Source organism: Hippopotamus amphibius, chromosome 1 (assembly GCF_030028045.1).
Source record: "Hippopotamus amphibius kiboko isolate mHipAmp2 chromosome 1, mHipAmp2.hap2, whole genome shotgun sequence".
Taxonomy (NCBI): Eukaryota; Metazoa; Chordata; class Mammalia; order Artiodactyla; family Hippopotamidae; genus Hippopotamus; species Hippopotamus amphibius.
The window spans coordinates 12,296,523-12,303,357 of record NC_080186.1 but is presented as its reverse complement, the minus strand read 5'-3'; positions in this window follow the sequence as shown (position 1 = coordinate 12,303,357).

Genomic DNA, 6,835 nt, shown 5'->3' with positions numbered 1-6,835 from the left:
TGGCCAGGTTCCTGTTACCTGCCCTGTGCCATTGTTCCTACCTGGCAAGCGGCCCTCTCTCCCTCTCCCTCTCTCCTGCCCCACCCTCTAGCCCAAACATCACCTCATGGCCCAAAGCAGCCTCGCTCCAGTTTCCCACATGCCAGACTTGCTGGCCCTGGAGTAGGAGGGGTGTTGGGAGACCTGAGCTTGAATTTCAGGACCACACTTACCGGCTCTGTGGCCTTGGGCAAGTCCCTTTACCTCTCTGAGCCTCAGTTTCCTCATTGATGACATGCAGGTTGTCACCCCACTGGGCCTTGCTGTTCAAAGGATAGAAAGGGTCCAGAGGGTGCCGGCAGGCAGGAAGTGTTCAAGAAATGGTTTTTACAGACTCTCCCCTAGCATGACCTGTTCTCCCAGGGCCTGTGGGGAAGAAGGAAGCCGTGGAATCTTCCACACGCCCACCTCACATCCATCAGCATGTGATCACCGTGCCCATCACACAGCTCCATGGTTCACTGGTGAAATGGGCTCGAGCTTCCGTCTCCCACCTCGGCCGGCTCTGGGCTCCGGGCAGTAGCGGAGCCTGAGGTGTGTGTAGGGAGTAGGCAGGGCCAGGGGCCACCGTCTGAGCCAGGCTAGGACTTGGAAGAATCCAGCCTGTCTGAGAGGGGAGTGGGCAAGGCTGCCCTGCAGGAGAGCCGGAGGGAAGGCCTGGTCCTCTCCGGGCCAGCTACGGGTAATGGCCCCCCGCCAAAGAGCCCATGCTGGAGGCTTGGCGCCCACACCCTGGTCCTGGTTGTAGCACGTCACCCCTGCTCCAGACAGCGTCTTCTTGTTTGCTTCGGGTCTGGGAGGAATTAATGAAATTGTTATGTAATTAGCAGCGTGGTGGGCACCATCCAGGACTGTATAGGGGCTGGGAAGGATTGGGAACCTGGATTGCTCAACAAATGACAGGTGAAGAGGGAGGAGTGGGAAGTGAGTGGCAGACTGAATGAAGGAGTGAATCAGTGAACGAATGAGTGAGTGAATTAATGGATGAGTAAGCGAGCGCCTAAGCCGTATTAGCAAACACTTTTGTAGCTCTCGCTACATGCCCGATGTTGTTCTAAGCCCTTCACTTGTCTGAACTCACTCAGTGTTCGCAAAAAGGAAGCTGTTTTATTACCTCCATCCCTCGGAGGCTCAGAGAAGTTAGGTAACTGATCCCGAGTCATACAGCTGGTGAGTGACTGAGTCGGGACTTGAACCTGTACAGGCTGGCTCCAGAGTCTCTGGGTACCAAATGGGAGCACAGCCCCTGGGCCAGGAGGAGAGTTCATAGCTGAGTGGTGGGAAGCTGGATTTTGCAGTCTAGACCCTGAGACTTCAGACTTCACATTATCTGGTGGGTCACCCCTTCATTCACTCGGTCATTCATTCCACACAGCTGCTGGTCACTCACTCACTCATGTACTCATGCATCCATTCACTGGGTGCTAGCTCTGGGAAAGGGAGGGGTGAGAATAATGATTCTGTTCTGCCCTGCCAAAATGTGTCCTTCAGGGCTCAGCTCAAGTGCCGCCTCCTCCAGGAAGCCTTCTCTGATTTCTCCTGCAGAGGGCCCATGGGCACCTGAGCTTCCCTCAGTACTATCTTCCCCTGTGCCTGCTTCCCTCTCCACCTGGGCAGTGCTTTTGTTTTGGAATTCTTGGTATACCATGGGTGCTCAATAAAAGCATGATGAGTCACCCTGTGGCTGCTGGGCCTCCTCCTGGGTACTGCCAGTGCCCTGCTCTCTGCTGCTTCCTGTCTTCACTCCAGGCAGGATGCTCCGGTGTCTGGGCACACCCCCCCAAAGGCCTTCCCACCCTCCCAGTGAGTGGAAACTCCCCAGGCACTGGTTCCAGCCACGGGCCACGGGGGCACGGTCAGCAGGGGTGGGATTCACCCCTGCCCCGGGAGGGAGGGAACTGGGCCCGCCCTAGCTCAGCAACCGACAGCAGCCTCTTCCTTTGCTGGCTAAATGTTTGTTTTCAAATTCCTGAGGGCTGCGTCACCTCCCACCCCGTCCCCACTGGCCCCCAGCCTGGCTTTGCTTCCTTCCTCCCCTTGCTTGACCAGGCTGGTTTGCCCTGGGGCTCTGGGCCAAGCCTGTCTCTCCTGCTGCCCACCAGCGAGGGCCTGAGTCTTGAGTTGGCTGACCAGGGAGCCCAGAGATTGGGGCACGAGATAGGGAGCTCAGGAGCCCTCCTCAGCTCCTCTGCAGAGAGTATGGAAAAGCCAAATCTTTTCGCTCTTCAGGGAATCACAGGCTGGTAGCCAGGACAAGTTATCTTCAAGGCTGCGTTAGCCGGGTTGGGCAGGCCTGGCCCTGGCCCAGGAGGCCCAGCACAGGTCAGATCTAATTCAAATTCTCCCCAGCTGGGAGTCTTGAAGAAGTTAGGTGATGGCTCTCAAAACTGAACCCTCATGCCTCAAGATCACTCAGGAACCTTGACAAAATACAGACTCCTGCACTTCATCCTCTGAGTTTCTGATTCAGTAGATCTGAGGCAGAGCCTGGGGATCTGAGTTTGGAGCACGCTTCCCTGGTAATCCAGGTGCAGGAGGCCCACACTCCTGACACAGTGGTGAAAAAAGCTCGAAGAAGACAAAGCCAGGTTAGGCAAACGTGGGTTCTAACCCCAGCTCTACCGTTTACCTGTCCTATGATCGACCTTCGAGAGCTGTACCTTCAAGTTCAGTTGGCACTAGCCACAGGTGGCTATTTACATTTAAATTAATTGAGATGAAATAAAATTAAAACCAGTTCCTCAGGGGCTTTGGCCACATTTCCAGTGTTCAGTAGCCCCATGGCGCTTAGTGGCCACCACATGGGACCAAGCAGATATAGAACACTGCCATCCATCCATCACTCTATCCACAGAAAGTTCTCTTGGACAGCACTGTTCTAGAATGTCAGGTCCACGAAGGCAGAGATAATCATCTACTTTATTTCCTGCTGTCCAAGGCATACAGCACAGTGCCTGGAACATAGCTGGGCGTCCATAAATACTTTTTTTTTTTTTTTGGCTGTGTTGCGTCTTTGTTGCTGCGTGAGGGCTTTCTCTAGTTGCTGTGAGCTAGGGCTACTCTTCGTTGCGGTGTGCGGGCTTATCATTGTGGTGGCTTCTCTTGTTGCGGAGCACGGGTTCTAGCCCATGGGCTTCAGTAATTGTGATGCACAGGCTTCAGTAATTGTGATGCACAGGCTTCAGTAGTTGTGGCTCACGGGCTTAGTTGCTCCACGGCATGTGGGATCTTCCCAGACCAGGGATTGAACCCATGTCCCCTGAATTGGCAGGCAGATTCTTAACCACTGTGCCACCAGGGAAGTCCATAAATACTTTTTTAATTGATTTTTTATTGTGGTAAAATATACCACATATAATGTAAAATTGACCATCAATCATGTTTAAGTATTCAGCTCTGTGGCATTAAGTATATTCACATCATTGTGCAACCATCACCACTCTTCATCTGCAGAACTTTCTCATCATCCCAAACTGAAACTCTGCCCTCTATGAAACAATAACTCACCATACATAAATATTTTTTTAATAAAAGGGTGCTCTTGGTCACCTCCCTGCTCTGGACTTTAGCTTCCTTATCTACAGAATGGGTGTCACACGAGTAACCACCTTGCGAGTCTGTAAAGGTTAAATGAGACCTAGAGCGCGTGTTTAGCACAGACCCTGACTCACAGTAAGTGCTCATCACATGTTCCCTGTTCCTGTGTTATTACCCCATTGCCCGAGTATCCCACGCCTCCCTGCTCTCTGAACTGTCCACTCAAGAAGACGGAAACAGGGACCATTACTGGTGTGAATTACACGGGTGTTTTGTCTCTGGGGCGTGAGCTGCTGCTGCCTTTGTGTCTGCCAGGCTCGCTATCCTAAGGACCATGGCTTCCAGTTGCTTTCACCAACAGCCTTTCCTGGGACCCTGCAACACCCCCTGAGATGGGGGAGGAGTTGGAAGAAACCCTTACAGACGATGTCAAAGTACAGATGGGAAGGCCGAGGCCAAGGTCACACAGGAAGGCAGTGACAGAGCCAGGACTCAGAACAGGAATGCGAATCCCAATCTTTCCAAGACACTACCTGACTGGCACATGGGAGCCACTACCTGAATGAATGGATGGGCGAATGAATGAATGAATGCCGTCAGGTAGATGAGCCTCGTTTTGCAGCTGAAGACACAGGCTCAGGGTGGTTAAGAGAGGTGCTTGATAAATGTTTATGGAATTGATCGCATGGCGTCAGAGGGCAGGGCCTACTGGCCAGGCGCTTTGAACCCTGCAGTACCTTTAATCCCTGCCCCCAAGGGACAGCCGGGACAGTGTCTTGCCCTGGACAGGAAGTTATCATGGTGGAGTAGAAAGAGAAGCTATCTCTTGGCATCGTGAGGGAAGGAAGGAATTTCTTTGGCTTTGGAGTCAGACAGGCTCAGATCTGTCACAGATCTTGAGACAAGGGAGCAGTCTTGCTAAGCTCTCAAACTTTCTAAGCTAAGGACCCTCCTGCGACGTTATAAAAGCTGTGGCCTCCAGCCAGTGGTGAGCTGGTAAATGTTTAACAACTGGCCCTCTGAAAGGAGGGAAAAAACACCCTGGTTTGCACCATTTGCTGATTGCTGTGGTGTAAATACTTCCACTCGCAGTTATTTCAAAGTACCAATGAAACCTGGCTTGCAAAATTTATGAAATTTTAACAACCCACTCTCCCTGAGCCAGAAGGAGCCAGCTCCAGCACATCAGGCCAGCCTCTTCCCCTTTCTGTGCCTCAGCTTCCTCATCTATAAAGTGGGGGTGCTGGTGGTTCCTACCTGCAGGGCTGTCGTGAGGATGAAATGAACCATTTCTGTGCTCCAACCCAGAGGCTGGGAGATCAGCAAGACTAGGGGTGACTGTGGAAGGTCCCACCTTCCAGCCCTGGCTGGGGCATATTGGGGGCCCAGAGGGCAGCCAGGAGCATCAGCTGTGGGGGACAAGCACCTCATCCCCTTCCCACCCTTGGGCTCTGGGGCAGCCTCTCCTTCCTTTCTGTCTCCCAGACCAAAGATTCCTGGGTTGCCCAGTGGAGATGGCCAGGAAGCCCCCTGGCCTTCCCTTTGGGCCACTTCCAGAAGCCAAGCTGTGGGTGGGGCAAGGAGGAGGGCACAGCAGCTCAGTGGTGATGACAGAGTTTGCCCAAACCTGGAAAGACAGGCTCACCTGCCCAAGTCTGGCTAATCCCCCTCTTTTACCCTGGCTTAATTCCTGCACCACGGGAGGGGGCAGGAATTCCCCTCTGCCACCCACGCAGCCCCTCCTATCCCTACCTGAGCGCTGACGGGACCCAGGGCACCCAAGGGGGCACTCCTTTGACAATGGGGTACCAGATCATGGTGACACCCCCCACTCTGCACCTCTCCTCTTGTTTTGGCATCTTAGGTACCTGCATCCAGGGGGCAGAGTGAGCCTGGAAGTCAAGGGGAGCTGATCATGTTGAGAAGAGGCCTTCTCACTTTGGGAGGGAAGACCACAATCCTGGCCAGGTGTACCAGAAGTTTCTTTGTAAAGGACAGGAGAACACAACAAAATATTAGGGCGGAAATGTGCCTATGGCAAAGACAAGCCTTCTGCTAGAAAGATAGGGGATTTGAGGCCAGGGAGGGGAAAATACTCACACTCACACAAGGATTCAGAAGCTGAGCTGGGACCTGGACCAGCCTGGGCCAGTCCCTGGATGGCCAGTCTCTTTTTCTCTACCTAGTGAGTGGCGGAAGGAGCTGGAGGGTGGTGGCCCAAGAACACGGCTGTTCTGGGGGGAAGAGGGGACCAGCCAAGGCCTATAATTTCCCTCTTGCTGGCGACCACCCTCCTGGGAGCCCCGGGCCCTGAGAAGTGGAGTGATCGTGGTCTAGGGGTGGAACACTCCTCTTCATGAGGTGTAGGTGATGCTGCCTGCAGGTGGGGACCCGGGTCTGCCCAGCTTCACCCCTAATTCCCTGTGTGGCCTCAGACAATTCATGGTTCGCACACACACCCCGCCCCCCTCCCGCCCCACTCCCTCACCACCTCCCGCCCCGTCCCTTGACAACAGTCTCTTTGGAAGCAAAATGGGTGGTTTGGACCAGACCAGTGGTTGAAAACTTATTTTAAGCTGCACAATGACTGTGTAGATGCCTGGTATAGAAAACAGACACAAGAGGGGCAGATCTGGGGAAGCTGGGGTTTGGGAAGGGGGCAACGGAGGGAGGGTGGAGGATTTGGGTCCTGGAGCCTCAGCTACTCAGACACCAGGGGAGGAGCCTCTTAGCCCTCAGGGGGACAGAACTCCTGCACGGGGGCCACGGCAGCCCCCGGGGATTGCGTCTGCAGGGAGGGGAGGGATGCTGGGGCCTGGGCCACAACCCGAGGGAGGGAGGCTGGTAGCATCCCTGACCCCTGAAAGAGATGGAGAGAGACAGAGAAGTCAAGAGATAGAAAGACAGAGATAGAGAGAGCCAGAGGCAGAGACAGAGGCAGAGAGAAATAGAGCAAGACAGAGAAACACAGAGAGGGGGAGGTCCCCCCAAAAAGCGAAATATTTGAGAACGAAATGGAGAGAGGAGAGGGAGATGGGGGAGGGGGAGAAGAAGAGACACATGTTTCCACTCAAAGCTCTTTTCTGTTTAAAATAAAACCGACCCAACAATCTCGGCTGCTGCCGGTTGGCCGGAGCCCAGGCCCCAGGCAAAGTGTGCCCACAGGCCTCCTGGCCCCCTGCCTGGGAAACTCAAGTCACGGCTGCCTGGAGCTCTGCTCTCAGCCACCTCTGACACAGAGCCTTGTTGCCTGGCACCA